Raw genomic sequence first — 21,185 nt, 5'->3', positions numbered from 1 at the left:
TCACGAGGTCAGGAGATCGAGACCATCCTGGCTAACACGGTGAAACCCCGTCTCTACTAAAAAAATACAAAAAACTAGCCGGGCGTGGTGGTGGGTGCCTGTAGTCCCAGCTACTCAGGAGGCTGAGGCAGCAGAATGGCCTAAACCCGGGAGGTGGAGCTTGCAGTGAGCTGAGATCCGGCCACTGCACTCCAGCCTGGGAGACAGAGCAAGACTCTGTCTCAAAAAACAAAAAACAAACAAACAAAAAAAAGAATTCAGGCCGGGCGTGGTGGCTCACACCTGTAATCCCAGCACTTTGGGAGGCCAAGGCAGGCAGATCAACTGAGGCCAGGAGTTCAAGACCAGCCTGACCAACATAGTGAAACCCTGTCTTTACTGAAAATATAAAAATTAGCTACACGTGGGTGTGGTGGTGTGGGCTTGTAATCCCAGCTACTCAGGAAGCTGGGGCAAGAGAATGACTTGAACCCAGGAGGCAGAGGCTGCAGCGAGCCGAAACCATGCCACTGCACTCCAGCGTTGGGTAACAGAGCAAGATTCCATCTCAAAAAAAAAAAAAAAAGGTTAATGGCCGACATTTCCAAGCCTGATATGTTGCTTCAAAATCAGAGGATAGACATAACCAGCTGCCATTTTTCAAGCACCAACTACACGCCCCAGGTGTTCAGCTCAAGGTGGAATGAATTAGCGCCGCGAGATAAAAATGGTTCCATTATAGATGAAGCCCAAAGAGGTCCACCAAGTTGAGGGTGAAACCCAGGAGTCCGGACCTCCAGGCTGCAGCTGGGATCTTCTCATTCATCTTCACTGTCTCCTAAAGATTCTTAGGGAGCCCAAGAAGCTGAACTTGGCTGAGGTCGGGAAGTAAAGACAAAAGGAAAGGAGGAGTGGGAAGGAGTAGAAATGAGAAATGGGAGAAACTCTTGGATTCCTGTAAAAGGAGTTTATCTATGAAGATGTTCACTGTGGCATTGCTTATAGCAGCAAAAATCTAGAAACAATCTAAAAGGCCATCAACAGAATGCATAAATATGCCACAGCTTCTTCATACAATGAATCTCATACACACAATGTAAGCAAACTAAAAAGGCAAGTTGCACAAGAAGGCCCAAGTAATGATACTATTTATATGAAACTTTACAATCTAGGAAACATGGCAGCTCTGCAGACACTGGCACCGTCGGGAACCCTGTACTACCAACCATGGCCAACCCCACTGTGTTCTTCAACACCGCGCCATCGGGAACCCTGTACTATCAGCCACGTCAGCAATGTTCTTCGACACGGCTGTCGACGACAAGCCCTTGGGCCACATCTCCTTCGAGTTGTTTGCAGACAAGGTTCCAAAGACAGCAGAAAACTTTCCTGCTGTGAGCACTGGAGAGAAAGGATTTGGTTATAAGGGTTCCTGCTTTCTCAGAATTATTCCAGGGTTTATGTGTCAGGGTGGTGACTTCACACGCCACAATGGCACTGGTGACAAGTCCATCTATGGGGAGAAATTTGATGATGAGAACTTCATCCTAAAGCATACAGGTCCCGGCATCTTGTCGATGGCAAATGCTGGACCCAACACAAACAGTTCCCAGTTTTTCATGTGCACTACCAAGACTGACTGGCTGGACGCAAGCCCGCAGTCTGCGGCAAGGTGAAAGAAGGCATGAAGATTGTGGAGGCCATGGAGCGCTTTGGGTCCAGGAATGTCGACACCACCAAGATCACTATTGTTGACTGTGGACAACTCGCATAAGTTTGACTTGTGTTTTATCTTTTTTTTGAGATGGAGTCTCCCTCTGTCGCCCAGGCTGGAATGCAGTGGCGCAATCTCGGCTCACTGCAAGCTCCGCCTCCCGGGTTTACCCCATTCTCCCGCCTCAGCCTCCTGAGTAACAGGAACTATAGGCATCTGCCACCACGCCTGGCTAATTTTTTTTTGGTATTTTTAGTAGAGACGGGGTTTCACTGTGTTAGCCAGGATGGTCCTGATCTCCCGACCTCGTGATCCGCCCACCTCAGCCTCCCAAAGTGCTGGGATTATAGGATTGAGCCACCGTGCCCAGCGACTTGTGTTTTATGTTAACCACCAGACCATTCCTTCTGTAGCTGAGGAGGGTGCCCCTCCACCCCATTTGCTCACAGTATCCTAGAATCTTTGTGCTCTCGCTGCAGTTTCCTTTGGGTTCCATGTTTTCCTTGTTCCCTTCCATGCCTAGCTGGATTGCAGAGTTAAGTTTATGACTGTGAAATAAAAGCTAAATAACAACAAAAAAAAATCTCGGAAACATTATGGAGTGTCCTATAAGAGTATGTGGTTGTAAACGTACAAAAATATGCACAAGAATAAACATCAAAGTCAGGACAGAGAAAAGGAAGGGTTTGGAATCAGAGAAAGGTATATCAGGTATTGCATCTGGAAGGGTTTATTTCTTACGCTGAGTGGTTATATTGAAATGTTATTTTATACCCTGCTTTGTGTGGCTGAAACAGATGGTCATTTTAAAAACAAAGGGAGAATGTGCAGTTTACTGCATGTCAACTTTGTCTGAAAGCAGTTTTTTTACGCACCTAGAGAGAAAGAGATAGAGAGAGAAAGAGACAGAAGGGAGGGAGGGAGAGAAGGGAGGAAAGGGTTAAGGCCTCCAGACACAGCATCTTCTCCTCATGGCCGACCCTCCTCTCCAGAGGGCCAGCTATGCTGACCACAGCAGCTCCATTCATGAAGCCACAAGGCCACGGTGAAGAGGGCCACTTAAACTCCATGTTGCTGAAGCCTCCTTAAGTAACTGACATCCCAAACCTTCCAAAATGAGTTACCCTCAGGCCTGACCACCCCCAGAACCACGTTCAGTCCACCAGCAGTTCTGCAAAGACAAGCACTGCTCGGCTCCCTCCCCTCCCATCCCCCATGGCTGGAGGCAAGGCAGCCAGGTTGGCAGGGCCTGGGCACAGAGACTGTCCTGGGTTGGCTCCCCTGGCACCAAGGAGGCAGGAAGGGCATGCAGGAGAGGCAGGACCAGAGGAGAGGGAGCCCCAGGAGGAGGGCACCATGAGCACGGCCAACACTGACGCCCCTCCGCAGGCGGGCAATGGTTCCTCCACTTCCTCCATCGTGCCCCTTCCATAGAGGTGCAGTGACACAGAAGAGACCACAAAGTAAGAAGACATCAGGGGTTGGGGCTCCCCTGCTCCTCTGACCTGACTCAGTTCACCCCTGGGATCCTAATGCAGCACCTCCCACTAGAGGTGTGCCTGAAAGCAGGGAGAAGCTGGCACGAACCCCTCACATGAAGCAGAAGTAGTGTGCGACCCACCGACCCAGCGGTCCCCAGTAAGCACCAGATGAATGGGAGGAAGGGAGTGAAGGAAAGAGAGAGTGAAGAAAGGAAGGGCGGCAGGAAGGAGTGGAGGAAGCGGGAGCGGGAGAAAGAAGGGGAAAAGAAAAGGATAGAGACAGAAGGGAGAGAGGGAGGGAGGATAAGTCAGTGACAGACGACTCAACTTGAGGAGCAGCAGCTGGACTCCCGCAGCCACCTTGCCCTCTCCAAGCTTGGGGGGTACAAAGTCCACGCCCACGAGCTCTGAGCAGGGGGGAACCTGAATACAGCGGGCTGGGAGGCTGCGGGAGTGGAGAGGCCATGCCTGCCGTGCCTGGCCCAAAGGGGTGGCCACACAGGAACATGGATGGGCACAACCAGGAGTGCCCGGCTGAAGACCTGCCTCTGCTTATTTAGCTGGAGAATGGGGCTGATCACAGGAAGCAGCAGCTCGGGACTGTCTGGGGATCCCAGGAGCAAAGGGATGGGAGTCGTCCAGAGCTGGGCCAGGCCTGTGGCAGGTCACATGGAAGTGTCTGCTTCTATTGTTAGTATTAGAAAGTGGAAATCCAGAATTTCTTAGGGGAATGCTCCCAACTTTAAAGGCAGACAACATATTGAAGCTTTAAGAAAAAGAAAAAAAAAAACCACTGTGTGGGCCAAGTAAAACACGTCAGCAGACTGGACTTGGCCCATGGGTCACCCGCTTGCAGCCTCTGCTTGAGGCGTCCCTGCGTCCCCCCCAAGGCAGGCCCAAGTCTTACAGGGGTTGAAAATCATTAGTGAGATTTGAGATCACCCCATTCCGACACAAGCGGCCAAGCCCATGAACCTCTTAATGGGAAATAAATATTTAAGTCAACCCCCGCCTAACTCCCACACCAAAAGGACAGGAACTGCTAATTCTTACCCACCACATCCAAGTCTCCAGTTTTATTTCATAGGATGGAAAAAAAAAAAAAAAGACCTATTTTTAAAAGAAGAAGAAGAAGAAGAAGAAAGGGAAAAAGAAAACCAACAAAGACAAATTCAAAAATGCACCACTGTTGACTTGGGCAACAGCCTTTGCCGGTCAAAGAGGAAAACAGCTCAGTCCTGAAATCCGTCCCAGACATGGAAATTACAGAGCAGCCCTGCTGACACCCCCTGCCCTTTCTGTGTCATTCCCTCATGAGGAATGCAATTATATGCACCCCCACCACGACAAACACGAAGGAAGACACGTCAGTGACAGCCGCAGCCTGTTCACGTCGTCCTGCAGAGACAGAGGCCGACACAGGCACTCACAGGCGGTGGCCACCAGCGCGGCAGGAGCTGAAGGCACTGACCTCGGAGGAGGCCAGGCAGGAGGCACGGGCCACAGGCAGGCTGGTGCTGTGGCTGAAGGTCCTATATTCACGCCCATTTTATAGATCAGGATGCTGAGGGTCCGCAGAGGAAATGGGACCTATGTAACCTTGGCCCACTGAATGCAAGGCGAACAGGCTGTCCTCGCAACTTCAGGGCAAGCAGTTAAATAGACCAGCCCCTCAGACACTCACTGGGCAGCTGCGGTGTGGCCAAGCCCTGAAAGGAACCGGACCAAGTACTGGGCACAGGGTGCAGATCACCATGGATGCCACCATGGGCCCCTGGATGTCCCTCCAGCCTCCACACCTCAGACACCCCAGGGCCTCTGCACTTACCATCCTCACAGCCTCCCAACATCTACACAGGACCGGCTCTTACCTCCAGGCCACCTCCTGAGGGGCCTCCGTCTCTCCACCCCTTCACCCTGCCCCTCTACTGTCCTAGCACCTGCCACCTCTGAAGGGGTTGGGTGATTCGCTGACACATTTGCAGGTGCCACCCCAGTGAATGCTCAGGTTCCTGACAGCAGGGCCCATGTTGGGGAACCCTAGGACAGTGCATGGTATGTAGCTGACACTCAACGGTGTCAAGTGAGTGGCTGTGTTCACTGCCTATCAGACCCAGGGGACCCCTGGGGAGACAGGCCACTCCTCCATGCATGGGGCACACCACACCCAGGATACCAGAATGGGCGGCCAGATGAGCCACCACGAAGGACACTGGAAATAAGGACACCTCATCTTCAGGAAGCACTTCTGGGGTTCTGAGCCTTGTTCTCAAGTTGATTCACACATCATCTCACGGAATCCTGACCACAATCCCGAGTCATAAACACTGCTGCTAATCTCATCTTACAGATGAGGAAACTGAGGCAGAAAAGTCACACAACTTTTCCAAAGTTACATATACACCAGAAACACAAAAGCAATGAGTGAGACGTCAAAGATGGCCGGTGGAGATGTACCTGTGTGCATGTGCATACAGGTGTATACTGAGAGCACATACGCATGTGAGTGTGTGCGTACACGGCATATGCGCTGAGTGCATATGCATGTACATGTTCATGAAACTGTGTGTGCACCTGCAGCAGTGCCCCTTGACCTGCGGTTTCACTTTCCGTGGTTTCAGTGACCCACAGTCAACCGCAGTCTAAAAAGATTAGGTGGAAAATTCCAGACAACTCTTTAGTCTTCAATCCCACACTGTCCTGATGCATCTTGTCCAGGACGTGAATCCTCCCTCTGTCCAGTTTGTCCACACTGCATGCCCTACCTGCCCGTGAGTCACTCAGCAGCCCTCTCGGTAATCAATTCCACTGTCATGGTATCCTGGTGCTTGTGTTCCAGTCACCCTTATTTTATGTATAAACTTTAATCGGCCGGGCGCGGTGGCTCAAGCCTGTAATCCCAGCACTTTGGGAGGCCGAGACGGGTGGATCACGAGGTCAGGAGATCGACACCATCCTGGCTAACATGGTGAAACCCCGTCTCTACTAAAAATACAAAAAACTAGCCGGACGACGTGGCGGGCGCCTGTAGTCCCAGCTACTTGGGAGGCTGAGGCAGGAGAATGGCGTGAACCCGGGAGGCGGAGCTTGCAGTGAGCTGAGATCTGGCCACTGCACTCCAGCCTGGGCGGCAGAGCGAGACTCCGCCTCAAAAAAAAAAAAAAAAACTTTAATCACCAGTATGTGTGCATAGGATGAAAGAGAATCTATGTAGGGTTCAGTACTCTCCACCATTTCAGGTATCTACTGGGAATCTTGAAACATATCCCCCAAGGATGAGGGGGGACTACTGTATAACTGTGTGCATTTGTGTGTGTATGTGTATATGCATGTATGTGTGTGTGTGTGTGTGTACACTGCTACGTATATATGTATTACATGTCTGCATATGTGTATATGTATGCCTATGTATCTGTGTGCATGTTTGTATGCATGTGTATATGTACATATGCATGTACAAATGTATATGCTTGTACATGTGTATGTGTATGTATGCATTTGTACATGTATATATACATACATATACACATGCATCTCTATGTACACATGTGTGTATATCTATACGTATGTATGTGTACATATGTGCTCATGTAGGTATATTTATATGCATATATTGTGCCTGTGTGTACGTGTGAACAAGTATGCATAGTATTTTTGCACATGTGTGCATGTATGTATATGTGTATGCGTGTGTGCATGTGGGTTTATGTCCATGTACTGTGCGTGTGTACAGGTGCATATGTACACATGTATGCATGTATATGTGTATACACACGTGTGTATGTACGTCTACATGCATTTATGTGTATGTGTGTGTGCATGTGGGTATATTTATATGCACGTATTGTGCCTGTGTACATGTGTGTATGCATATGTGTGTGCCTATGTGTAGTACACCAATCACAAAGCTCCCTTTTCCTTCCCAAGAAAGGATTTCTTTTTGTACCGATCTTAGGAGTTTCAGGGCTACAGCGAAGAGACGACACGTGGAAGTCAAGAACTGTATTTATTTATGAACTATATGGAATCAATATTTAATCATTTTCTACTTACAAAATCCCAATTTTGACTGGGCACAGTGGCTCATGCCTGTAATCCCAGCAGTATAGGAGACCAAAGTGGGAGGATCCCTTGAGCTCAAGAGTTTAAGACCAGCCTGGGCAAGATCTCGTTTATATTCTTTTTTAATAGTTTTTTAAAATCTCAATTTCCTATGGCTCCAGCCAGCATAACCCCAAGACTCCACCTTCATGGTGGACCCAAACATCCAGGCGGCCTGTCAGCAGCGCCTGCTCAGATCCAGCCTTATTTTTAGCACTTTCTCCAGACAACCCAAGGGAAAAGAAAGCTGTTTTGAGGTCAAATTTCTGAAACATCTGTCTCTGTGACCCGGCCTCTGTGCAAACGCCACTACTCCCAGGACATGAAAAGCACCCTGCAGATGCCCAGAACCCCAGCCACCACGGCCAGCAGGCTGCACGTGCAAAGAAGGCTCTGGACACAAGCCGCCTGGACGGGGCGCCTGGACGGGGCGCCTGGATGGCGCACCTCTTGAACCGCCGGGGCCCTCTCCCAGCATCCCTGAGGCACCTTCATCTCAAATGTGGAAGCAGCAGAGAGCTGAGGCCAGGGGCTGCTTTATTTCCCTATTGCTCTCAACATCTTTCTTTTCAAATTCTCTTTAAACTGAAACTGTCAAAAATTGTGTCTGATAAACCTGAAGGTTGTAGAGGAAGTGGTTTGTTCTTCCTCCTGCTCATGATTTCTGCAAAAGATAGTACACAGTACTTGGTGAACTGTCAGGCAAGGCAAGGGCTCCCAGAGAGGGCCGGAGGAAACGCAGGAGATCACTGAGGTCTGCTCTTTACCTGCTGCTGCTATCAGACACCAGACAAGGTCAAGGGTGCAGCAGACAGGAGGAGCCCAAAGAAGGCCCTCCTCATCCCTCCCCATCCCACCCACCAAGACATTCAGGAAACTGTTCAAACAGAACTGGCCTGGTAGCTCTGACACTCCCACGGCAGCCTAGGTGTTGGGTGTTATTATCCCATTTTCCAGGTAGAGTTTAACTAAGGTAATCAGAAGGTAAATAACATGCTCAACTTAATTTCAATAACTAACTTGTCCAATGTCACACACAGTGAGTTCTCTAAAGAACTGGAATCCACAGTTCAGGCAAAGCCTGAACTTAAGAACATCTGACTCCAAAGCTTGACGTCACCTGCCCTGGGAAGCCCTCTCTGGCCCCTTAGACCTCAGGTGTAGTCAGGTCCCCTCCTCTGTAATCTTGGTAGCAGTAGCAATGACAGTGGTAACAGCAGTAATAAGAGCCCTCTCTTTTTCCTGTATACTTTCTCTGTGTCAGACGCAAGGTTAACACCAGATGTGCATTACCTCACTGAATCCTTTGCAGAAGCCCACGGAGTTGGCACTGTGATCTGCCCCATTGTACTGATGAAAAACAAAAGCTCAGAGAGGTGAAGTTACTTGACCAAGGTCACATAGCAGGCAAGCGGCAGAGTCCAAGGTACAACTTCCAATATGCTGTTTTGATTACTGGCCTGGGCTGATCCCAGTTTTCCTGTACGTGACAATTCTTTGCATTATCTTGGGTCTAGATGCTCCTAGTCCAGAATGACCACAAGGGCTGCCAGCCCCTTTGGGTTTCCCCACCAACGTCAAAGGTTGAGGGACAGAGGCCATTTCCCTGCTGGCGACGAACTGGCCCCACCTTCCTGATCAGCTCAGCCACTCCCAGGTTCTTGGGCCTAAGGTTGGTCCACATCGGGGCAAAGAACTAGGTCCTCTCAAAGCAGAGTAAAAGAACAAGACGTTCATACGGCTTTCCTAGAATTTGGCTTCTGTGTTGAAGTCCAAAGTCCCAAGGCCAGCATGCAGGCAGCTCACTGGGTCCGCCCTCCACACTTCCACCCACCCCTAGCCCACTCGATACACTTGAGGCCCATGGAGCATGTGCCAGGCCCCGCCAGGCCCCTCGGGCTTTCCGATGCTGTGTCCTGCCCGGAATGCTCCTCCCTGCTTTCTCCTCCTGGCCTGAGCAGACCCATTCTTGGATCAGCAGCCATCTCTCCAGGGACTCTGCTACTTCCCACAAGTGCCCACCCTGAGTCACCCTTGTTTGCGGGCACTGGAAACGATTGTCCATAACTCTCTCCTCCCAGGCTGTTATCTCCACACTCCTAACCCTTAGCATAATGCCTGGTACCCAGTAGGTGCCCCATAAGGGCATGCTTCAGGCACGATGCCTAACGGCTAAATGAGAGAACACCCTGAAAGCACAGAGGGCACGGCACATGCGGGCAACTGTGAGAGGTCTGGGGCGCATCTTCTCACTTCTCACTTCGTTCTGGCCCTACAATGTGCAGAAGGTTCCATCCTTGGCCTCAATTTACCCGCAAGGAGATGGAGACTCACGCAGATGGGACAGCAGAGGCGGAATTCCGGCCCCAGCCTCTCTCTGAGTTTGTGCTCTACTTCCAGAAAATAGACACATCACCTGGGGGTCGGAGTGGCCAGTGGGAGAGTGAGCCTGCTTTACAGCATATCTCAAAGACAAGATTGGCAGCCTGAGGTGAACGTGGAGAACCATGGCCCTCTGCCTCCCCAGCTCTCTGTCCCCTGCTCAGGAAGGCCCACTCCTCATTATCCTGGGCTCCAAAAAGCTACCCAAAAGGTTGACCCTGATCGTGCATTTCAAAGTCTTGTTCACCTGGACAAGAGGACACAGGAGCCCCACAATAGAAACAAAGGAGCAAGGGCCAGGCATGGTGGTGCACTCCTGTGATTCCAGCTACTGGGGAGGCTGGGATGGCAGGATCGCTTGAGTCTGAGGGATTGAGACTGCAGTGAGCCGTGATTACATCACTGCACTCCAGCCTGGGCAATACAGCAGGACTCTGCCTCAAAAAAAAACAGAAAACAAAAAAAAACAAATGAAGGACAGGCACTGCGGCTCACACCTATAATCCCAGCACTTTGGGACGCTGAGGCAGGTGAATTGCTTGAGTCCAGGAGTTCAAGACCAGCCTGGGCAACATGGCGAAACTCCATTGCTAATAAAAATAAAAAAATTAGCCGGGCATGGTGGCACACGCCTGTAAACCCAGCTATTCAGGAGGCAGAGGCATGAGAATCGCTTGAACCTGGAAGGCAGAGGTTGCAGTACGCCAAGATCATGCCACTGCACTCCAGCCTGGGTGACAAAACGAGACTCCATCTCAAAAAAACATAAAGAAGAAAAAGAAAAAAATAAAGGAGTAAATGAGAAGAGGCCAGGAAAAGTAAAAACACTAAATTCCTCTCTTCTCCAGACCAAATTTGGGGTATAAATGGCATTTTATACCATGAGTCCTCTCATCTTCTCACAGCAAGCTTTTACAGGGGAAAGAGAAACTGGGGGCTATATTAAGCCCCTGCCTCACTAGGCAGGCTTTGTCCCACCTTCCCAATGGGGCAGGAGGTTGTCAAGCGCCTCATCTGTGATGGGGACATGAGGCCGGGGCACTCAGACCGGTTGTGGGATGTGCCCCAGTCCCAGCGTGAGTGTTAGAGACCGGTGACAAACGCGGGTCCACGTCTAGCCCGAGGGCGTGGGCCTGCATCACACAACCTCTCCTAAGCCCCTTGCCTGGTGGGATGGAAACTCGCTCCACTAAAAAAACTGCTAGAGCCCAAGAAGATCCTTGTCCCTGCCCAGCGAGGATGGACAGCTTCAAAGCGCGGTTTAGGGGTTTCTGTTTATTTTCCTGTATGTTCTGGTCATCTCAATCATCTAACCAGAAGAACTGGCCCAAAATTAGGCACAAGAAAAAAGGAAAAAGTCTGGCCCTGCTACATAACTCTTGGAACTGGTTGCAGAAACTGAACTTTGGCTTTCTAAACTTGGTGAAGGAACAACAGCCTCTTTCAAGCAAGGCTCTTTTGTTCCTAGTTCCCAGGGACGAGGCAGAACCTTTGGCCGAACAAATTCGGTTCAGCCAAAGTCTCCCAGGAAGTGGTGCTGTGCTAAGTCCCCCACGGTCAATGCATTAACTTGCTCCTATCCCGGGCACATCACCAATCAATTGGATGGCACCGGTTTTGTAATTTCAAAACCATGTGGCCATCAGATTCATTACGCAATAATGGCCCATTCATAAAGTAATACCAATAAGAAGTGCTTCCCAAGCAATATCTCGGTTATGCCTCATGATAACCCTGTGAGGTAGACACACCCCCATCTTTCATTACACAGACAAGGAAACTGAGGCGCGTCAAGCTCAAGACCATTGCCAAGATCATCACTAGTAAGTGGCGGAGCTAAGATTCAAACACAGTAACTGCACGAACCCGGCCTCCAATCAACCAAGAAACAGCCAAATGAAGTAATTTTTTTAAAAAGGGAAAGAGACCAGGCCCAGTGGCTCATGCCTGTAATCCCAACACTTTGGGAGGGCAAGCAGGGAGGATCACTTGATCTCAGGAGTTCAAGACCAGCCTGGACAAGATGGCAAAACCCTGTCTCTACAAAAAAAGTAAAAATTAGCTGGGTGTGGTGGCACACACCCATAGTCCCAGCTACTCAAGAGGCTGCGGTGGGAGAATCACTTGAGCCCAGGAAGCTGAGGCTGCAGCGAGGTGGGATTGTGCCACTGCACTCCAGCCTAGGTGACAGGGCGAGACCCTGCCTCAAAAAAATAAGACAAAATAAACAGTAAAAAAAGAATGAAAAGAAGAGAGAAGAAAAGAAAAAGCAAAGGACAAGGATGTATTTTTCATCATTGACTTCTTGCTACCTGAAATTACCAGCTTCTTTTCTGCAAGGGTTGTCTCCCCCACGAGAATGAAGGTGTTCCAGTGCGGCTGTGTTTGGTTCACCCCACAGCCCAGCCCTCAGCCAAGCACCTGACACCCAGAAGACCCTGAGCGAAGGTCTGGAGTGAGGGAACTCACAGGGCCCTGTTGTCTGAGCCAGGGTCACAGGCACAACCCCTGCCTTTCCCACGGGTGACAGCACGGACAGCTCAACGTGCTGGGTCACTCTGCCCAGTCACCTCCACCAACACGCCTGCTGCAGGCTACAGGTGAAATGATCTAGCCAGAGAGGTCCTCTCATGGCTCAGCTGAGCCAGGCCCAAGGTCAGCTCACTTGCAAATTTCTCTCATTCGTTCATTCAATAGATCATTTCTTATTGGCTCATTCAGCAAATACTTATTGAGCACTAATCATGACCAGGCACTGTGCGAGGCAGCCTTCTTGGGACAGTGAGTGTTAGGAACCGGTGAGAAACATACAGGGTCCAGCCTGAGGACAGAGAACAGGAAAAGGAAGCAAGCACGGGAGGACACAGCGTCACACACGGCGTGTGTCCTGCCCCATCAAGGACGCTTCCTGGCGGTAGTGAAAGTCCCGCTGGCATCCCCTCCCTCCACCTCAGGGACTCCAGCCTGGTTTATATATTTCTAAATGAAGATCCAGCCCACACTACCAAAGACTGTCCAGGTACAGCATCATCAAGTACAGATGGAAACAACGGCGCATGCAAATGAACACCCTACAAAAATGTGAATTATCATCTCTGGGTGTCAGCATTCTAGGTGGATTATGTTTTCTTCTGTTTATTTGCGCTATCCAACAGTTCTACAATAAACTTGAGTTCTTCATGTAATGGGTAAGCGGGGGTGAACATCTTTAAAAAATAAATGTCCACTCCTAGACGCATATCTAAAAGAACCAAAAGCAGGGACGATAACAAATACTTGCACCAATGTTCACAGCAGCACTACCCACAATAGCCAACAAGGGAACAACTCAAGTGTCCGTTGACAAAAGAATGGATAAATCAAATGTGGTCTATCCAGTCAATGGAACATTATTTGGCCTTAAAAAGGAAGAAAATTCGGTCAGGTGCAGTGGCTCACGCCTGTAGTCCCAACACCTTGGGAGGCCGAGGCGGGTGGATCACCAGGTCAGGAGATCAAGACCATGCTGGCTAACACTGTGAAACCCCGTCTCTAATAAAAATACAAAAAATTAGCCAGGCATGGTGGCGGGCGCCTGTAGTCCCAGCTACTCGGGAGGCTGAGGCAGGAGAATGGCGTGAACCCGGCAGGAGGAGTTTGCAGTGAGTGGAGATGGCGCCACTGCACTCCAGCCTGGGCGACAGAGCGAGACTCCATCTCCAAAAAACAAAAAAAAAAGGAAGGAAATTCCGGCATGTGCTACAACATGGTGGAACGTAAAAACCTCACACTAAGTGACATAAGCCAGACACAGAAGGGCAAATACTATGTGATTCCACTGAGCTCAGGTACTTCATAGACAAAGTTATAGAGACAGCAAGTAGAATAGCAGTGACCAGGGGCTGAGACGAGGAGAGAACGGGTACAGAGTTTATGTTGGGGATGATGAAAAAGTTCTGGGTGTAGATAGTGGTGACTGTGAATTTATTTAATGCCACTGAATTGTACACTTACAAATGGTTAAAATGATAAGTATTGTGATATGTATATTTTACCACAATAAAAAAAAGTTTAAAAAAACCTCAGAACTTCAACTGCCAAAACGAATGAAGGGATAAATGAATGCAGGAATGAATGAGAGAATGAGACCTTCCCTCTTCCCTGATCAAGAGTTTCCTGGTCGCACCATCAAGTAGACAAAGTGAGAAAACAGCACGCTGTACCGGGGTAGGGACAGCAACTGGGGCAGTCTGTCTTCCTGGGCCTCAGTTTCGCCAACTGTGAAATCAAGGCATCGGCCCCATCGGACCAGATGTGCGGCCTGTGACCAGATCTCATCTTTCCTCTCGTTAGTCTCAGAGCTAATTCTAGGAAGGTGCTGGCAGGTGACCCCTCACCCCCAGGTAAAGGGGCAGCGAGCCCCCACTGGGAAGAGCTCTGGCTTAGCCGGCCACCTCTCACTGTGCCCACGCCACTTCTCTTGGGAGCCTCCTTTTCCCACCTGCGAAATGGGGAGATTAATGACAAAGCTACAGTCTCTACCCCTCCTTCCTTTACACACTGGCCGCGGCTCCCTCAGAAGATCACAAAGGTGAGGTGGATGGAGCCCTAGCTTCCTCCCTGAGCTGGCTGCCTGGAAGAAGCCACCCCAGCCAGGGAACTCAAGGGACTAGGAAAATCCTGGCTGCACCCAAGCTTGGCAAGGAGGCTGAGGGGCAGGAGAAATGAAGGAGAACTCTCCAAGGCCTGCCTCGTTATCCAACCAACACCTACTTCATTTTTCCTTAGGTGGAATCACACAAGAGTGTGCACATAAAGGACATCTGGGAAGTCCCCTGGGGTCTCAGAAAAAGCAGTGGAGCCTAGGAAAAGACACACGAGCTCGAGTCGGCCTGACCTGGGTTTGCATCGCGGCTCCACAACCCACGGCCATGTGACGCTGGAGGCCAGGGATCTGGGGAACCTGTCCCCTCTCTTGTAACACAGGGACGCTGCCCACCCAGGGGGCTGAAAAAGTGCCTGGCACATCATAGGTGCCTGAGAAATGGCGGGTTCCATTATTTCACCCGGTCCGGCCCTGGCAATTGGTACCCAGCTGGGCAGACAGCCGGCTTGAATCTCCCTACAAAATCCTCAGGGAGGCGAGAGGACTCCACGCGCGCAGCACACTTATCAAAATGAATCTAAGAAGAAAAACCACAACCGCCATCCCGCCAAACGCAGTGGGAGCAATGAAGCAAACAAAAGGGAAAGTTCAACTCCTTTTTTTGGCTTTAGAACGTGCAAATGCAAAATTCAATGGCAAAGGAATTATCCCAGAAAAATTCCATGTCTAAATGTGAAATGGCCCCATGGAACTCTGTCCCTCTCTAGTCATTTAAGTGACATTTTGCTCTAGGGTGGGCTGAAGATTGGGGCCAGCTAATGTGGGGAAATCAAAGACAGTGAGGAAACTCGTTTACTGGGGTCCTTAAAATGTTAACAACCAAGGAAAACCCTCGGCTTCTCTTAGTGGAGCTTGCTTACCCTTGCTGAAGGTGAAGTCCTTGGTATGTAGAAGGAGGAAGCCCACTAGACCTGCACCCATCGTCCGCTGCTCCACTCACACCAGCTGAATTTGCCAGGTAGCCTCCATGATAGAGACTCAGTACAGGATCCATACCTCCCCAACTCCAGGCGTTCAAATGCCAAGACTGCCCTGGCCTCTGTGGATACTCTCTGGGCACACTTTCTCATGCTTAGTATTCTTCAATCATTGGTCATCAAGGCTTTGTGGTCACTCTGTCCCTCCACTTTACAGGTCAGGGAGGTGAGGCAGCCCAAGGTCACACTGAGAGCCAGGGCAGAGCTGAGCAGTGAGCCACCATCTGCCTGATTCCGGCAGAACAGCCCTCGGACTCCACCACAATGCAGCTCCAGCGATGTGCTCCACCTTATCAAAGAGTGAAGAACTGCTCTAAATCTTAAAACAAACATTTTAGGGGCAAGAAGTGCCAACCTTGAAACTCCAGACTGGGATAAAAGAAAAAATATTTCACCATAACCAAGAAGACTAAACACAGCTCAAGCAAGTGCAGAAAAGGCTGCAGGGACAAGCCCCACACTTCCCTGGCCAAAGGAGCATAAAAACCTTGATCTTTCTACTTAATCAAACTTTTTTTTTTTATCACTCACATGTTTATTTCCATGCAAAGCTCCATTTCCTGCTGGGGAAGAGTCACTAGCCCCCTGGCCTGGTTTATTACCTTGGAGGGGAAGTGTCCACGAGTCCCAAAGAAAGCTTATATTATGGATGTTAAAAAACACATAGTTGCTAAGTTTTATAAGCCCGGCTTTGTCTTACCATTTTGCCAGCCCAAGGATCCATAGCTTTCAGCACATTTTCAAAGGGAGTATGTCACTCCCAAATCTAGACCCAGTACCCTAGAACATCCATTCAGTAGGGACTATTCTGTCATTTTGATTTTTTGTGACTGACAAAGGACTCACGGATCATCCACCCAGATATAAGAATGGCAATGACACCAGGAATGAAAAAAAAAATAAATCACTTCCGAAAGCAAGTCATGTGATGCATAAATGGACGAAAATTTAAGTGGATATGACAGAGGAGAAGTAAAAGATAATGATGACAACCCAGTTCCATGTGTTTCCAAGAAGGAAAGAGGAAGAAAACTATCCTCATCTTCATGAGGGCAGCCAGCTCCATGAGAGCTGCCTGTGCAGCTCACCGCAACACTCAATGCCTAGAATGGTGCCCAGCACACAGTGCTGAATGTTGGATAAATATACCATGTCATTCATTCTCACAATCCTGGGATGTAGGGATGGTAATTTCAGTTTCCAAGACGAGAGTCAGAGAAGTCATGTGATCTACCCAGAGTTATAAGCAAGAAGAGGCATTGCTGGGATCTGAACCCAGAGCCAGGCACTGCTCTGCAAACCCAGGAGCTTTCCTCTATATTACACTTTGTTTAACCCAAAAATCATCTCTTAAGAGCCAACACTCTGGTGTGGAGAAGGCTTCAAAATCCCACTGGCTCCCTTGAGGGTCATTTAACGACTCTGGGCCTTAACTTCTTAATCTATGCAGTGAAAGAAGCTGGATACATCGAGAATGGCAAACACAGTCCCCGTTGCATGCCAACAACAATTGATTAATAGTGGCTGTCTCTGAGCTCACTGGAAAGACTGATTACACTAGGGTTGATTAGCAATGTCTACCATGGTCAAGGCAATGAGGAGTGGCAGCACAAGTGTCACATATTTGCCATCCCAGAACTAGATGAACTGCAAGTTCTCTTCCGACTATGGCTGGTTCTGATTCTAATCATAAAAACAAAAAAAAGGAGGAAAGGGCAAACAGAGAAGGAAAAATCGACAAACATTTTCCAACATGGGCTATGGCTGAATTCAGTCAAGTCAATACTGTCTGCCCAGCCAGCCCCTCATGCTCCATGCACACAGCCCTGCCAAATGGGAGGAAGTGGAAAACATCAGATCCACTGCCCACAAACTCAACAAGACACCCAATCCAAGCCAGAAGTTGCAAAACAATGGGTTTTGCCTGGCTTGGCCTTCGTTGTAAAACACCTCATCAGGAAGCGTGGTAACCTCGCAGGGAGCTGCATCTGGGTTCAAACCTGGGCGGGACCTCTTGTCCATCCTGAGCCTTCACAAACTACTTCAACTCTCTAAACCTCAGTTTCCCTCATCATCGAAAAACCTCACAGGATTCTCATAATGATCACACACAACAGGGCATCAAAGTTCTTCACAACAAGCCCACAGTGAGTAGGCAAAGAAATAGCCACTACCATCATCATCATCACCATCATCATTACCATCATCATCACCATGATCATCATCACCATCACCATCACCATCACCATCATCACCACCACCACCACCACCATTTTTCTTTGCAGGGGGAGCATTTTCAGAAAAGAGTCCAAGTGCAAGAGATTCTTTTGTTTCTCCCACGTTCAGCATGATGCCCCTTTGGTGGCTCTGAACTCTAAAGGGAAGAGGCTCTGAACACCACTCCATCTCCTCAAGCTCCTGGTGTATCAGCCAGGGTCCTGGGAGGAAAGAGACAGTAGATGCAAAACGGTGCAATTTGAGGAAATTTTCACAAAAGGACAATATATTAAGGTGTGGGTGGCGTACAGGGGAAGCACAAAAGATGGTTTTTCTACCTAGGGTGACCGGCTGTCCAAGAGTGCCCAGGACTGAGGGGCTTCCTTGGCCACAGGACTTTCATTGCAAAAACCTGGGATAGTCCTGGGCAAACCAGGACAGCAGTCACTTCATTTCTCCCCCATGTATTTCTATCCCTGGGCCTGACAGTGCAGGGGAAGGAGCAGTTACAGAAAAACCTGGGTAGAGGGGGTGACATGACTGCAGGAGTGGCTGAGAGATACCAGACACCCATGGCAAAACTGAAGGAAAAGGGAGGAAGGAATAAATACCCCACTCAACTTCCTCCCATCCTCCATCTCCCCCAGGCTCTCCACTGGCCAGACCCACCCAGAAGGCAGGGGAGACAGAAGAGAATGGAGGGTGGGGTTTCCAAGGCAAAGGCTGGAAAGAATACAACATGGGCCCAGAGGCAAAGAAAGACATACAGGATCCTGTATTGACTCTGGGGTGGCCAGGGGAGCCAGACCTCACCTCTCAGAGGCTCCATGGTGAGGCCTTGCGGGGACTCAGTGCCCCTAGTCCTCACACAACAGGAAGGAAAGGAACTTCCCTTCCCCACTGGAGGGGACACTGGGATGTGGCCAAAGCCCCCTTGGTCCATGGGCTTGGTTTGTGGCATTCAAAGGTGAGCCCAACAGGGCTCGGAGGAAGAAGACCCCTGCAGCTGGCAGCTGGCAAGGCCACCTCCTAAGAGTGGGAAAGGCTGAGACAATTCCCTGAAGAAGCAGCAGCCTCCTGGGCTTGGTCTAAAGCATGTGCTCCGTCATTGCAGATCCGAGTGGGGGAATCAAAGGTGGGGCCTGTTCGGGGTGGAGGTCTACAAAATCCAGAGAGCACACCCCTGGAATTGTTGTGCAGTCTCCCGCACGGGTGTGCTCAGACCGGAGGCCACTAGTCAGAGGCAGTGCATGCGTCAGGGGCAATATCGTTTAGAAAATAAAAGTGACTTTCAATTCTGTTTTTAAATCATATTTTCTGAGATCAAAATCTTATTTCCCAAGCACTGCTGCTGAAAGCTGAGGTGAAAACCACCAATAATATCTTAATCCTCCCAACGGCAGGTTTCCATCTTGCCTGGGTTGGGAACTTGGTGGCTGGGGTTAGGACAGGGGCTGAGAGCCCATTCCCAATAATGATGCCTGAGGTCACGGAGCGCGGTCACGCTGCCGGGGTCACAACGTAGGGTCACGGGCACACCCTACCAAGGTCACCAGAAGCTTTTTTTTTTTTTTTTTTTGAGACGGAGTCTCGCTCAGTTGCCCAGGCTGGAGTGCAGTGGTGCAATCTCGGCTCACTGCAAGCTCCGCCTCCCAGGTTCACGCCATTCTCCTGCCTCAGCCTCCCGAGCAGCTGGGACTACAGGCACCCGCCAGCACGCCCAGCTAATTTTTTGCATTTTTAGTAGAGACGGGGTTTCACCGTGTTAGCCAGGATGGTCTCGATCTCCTGACCTCGTGATCCGCCCGCCTCGGCCTCCCAAAGTGCTGGGATTACAGGTGTGGGCCACCGCGCCTGGCAAGAAGGTTTCTAGGAAAACTGTGAGACTTTCCTGTCCCTTCACAGCCTGGGGTGCCAAGGTCCCCCACCATGCAACAACAGACACTCAAAGGCCTTTACTGACATAAGGTATTCCTGGAGAAATGGACCCAAACCCTGCCTTCAAGTTCACAGTCCTGCAGGAAGCAGGGGAAGGTATACAGGTGGGCAAACCCAACACAAGAGAAGCGTCAGCCACAATAATGAGGGCGATGGTGATGGTGACGATGACAGCGATGGTAGTGATGGTGACAGTGGAGACGACAGTGATGGTAGGGGTCATGATGATGATGATGATGGCAGCAAACATCTGTTGAGCACATACCACATGTCCACACTCTACTAAATACTTGCCATGTATTCTCTCCTTTATTCTCGGGACAACCTGGGGAGTGGCTACTCTTATATCCCCAGCTTTCAGATGAGGAAACTGAGAGCTGGATCACACCACTGGTTAAATGGCCTCATACGAAATGTCTGCATCAAAAAAGCCTGGCCGGCCCCTCCTAATCACCCTGCCCGATCGGTGTCCTGTTTTAGGGAAGGGCTGACCTGGGCAGGCAGGGGCTTTAACGCCTCCACCTCCCTACAAGACATGATGGGGAAATGGTGTTCGGGTTTCCAAGTGGAGGCAGGGGGTTTCCTCCTCCCTGATCCTCAGGGAGGACCCCTTCAAGCAAAGCTTCCCAGAATGGCTGAGCAAGGAGGGCCCTACGCAGGAGCACCCAGCGGAGGCCAGCAGGACTGAGATCAGCTGGGATCCCCTCGCTTAGTCATGCCCCCAGCCAGGGCTGTGCTGGCCCAGAGAGGGTGCCCTGCTTACCACTGGAGGCATCAGAAGAACCCCAGACTGTTTGTCTTTGCAGTGCTCCCTGACCCCTACCCCTTCACCAAGCCTGCGGGCAGAACCTGCATGCCAACTCCAGAACCTTGTTTCCTAATAGCTTTCCAGGTGATGGGGTTCAGCTACAAAAAGCAGAGGGACCCACTGCCCAGCCGTGGGTGGGTCTGGGGTCAAACAGATGAAGGCCTTTTTAGAAGAGGTGAGAAGCCAGGGTCCCTATCCCCTCTCCTCCCCACTCCCTAACCCCCACCAGAAACCTGCCTCAATTCAGACACGGCACAAGACGCAGGTTTTGAAGTCATTTTTCCTTACACCAAAACTTTCTAATGCTAATTTCTCCCTCTCTCTCTCTTATTGGCATGATGTAATTCCCCTTTTCAACAACCCAGATCTCTGAAGTCCTGAGTCATCAGGGCGAAGGCAGGGACAGCGAGGGGGAGGTCAGTTGGGACGGACCAAAGGTAGGGGGGAGCTTGCCAACGCCCAGGCCGGCTGGGATTTCCTTCTGGGGACCTGGGGTGCCGTGGCCCACCGGCTATTGGCCCCACACCATGCCAGACATGGGGACAGGGTTCCTAAGGCCCCCACATTGTTTTTCATACCTCCTCTGGGCCAGTTCTGAAGAGACAAGGTGACTGTGGGATAGCGCGGGGGTTCCCAGCTCTGTCACACGCCAGCCCGGGCAGCCTCTGCCTGCTCCAGAAAATGGGACCTCACGAGGTGGGTGTGATGATTAAATGAATAAACACAGCAGTTCTCAACCAGGGGCAATGTGGCCCCCAGGGGACATGTGGCAGCGCCTGCTCGTTACATGTCACGGGTTGTTACAACCGTGGGGAGCAGTGGGCCAGCATCTGGTGGTGGAGGCCAACCTGGAATAAAAGCTCCTCCTGCCCCCTGTGTACCTGTGCCGCAGGCACTCATCCAGGAGAAAGCGTAGATGGCTACACCCCACAAGGTTAACACG

General features: G+C 50.3%; 1 protein-coding gene and 1 pseudogene across 1 annotated transcript in view; one reads left to right on the top strand and one right to left on the bottom strand.

Moving 5' to 3' along the window:
• CMIP (c-Maf inducing protein) overlaps nucleotides 1-21,185 on the bottom strand; it is a 265,419-nt gene that overhangs the window by 231,483 nt on the left and 12,751 nt on the right. The window lies entirely within an intron of this gene.
• LOC105511943 lies at nucleotides 1,275-1,753 on the top strand (annotated as a pseudogene).

The sequence above is a fragment of the Colobus angolensis genome, unplaced genomic scaffold, assembly GCF_000951035.1.
Source record: "Colobus angolensis palliatus isolate OR3802 unplaced genomic scaffold, Cang.pa_1.0 Scaffold207, whole genome shotgun sequence".
NCBI classification, from domain to species: domain Eukaryota; kingdom Metazoa; phylum Chordata; class Mammalia; order Primates; family Cercopithecidae; genus Colobus; species Colobus angolensis.
Note: the sequence above shows the minus strand (reverse complement) of the source record. Positions and strands in the feature narration are given on the sequence as shown.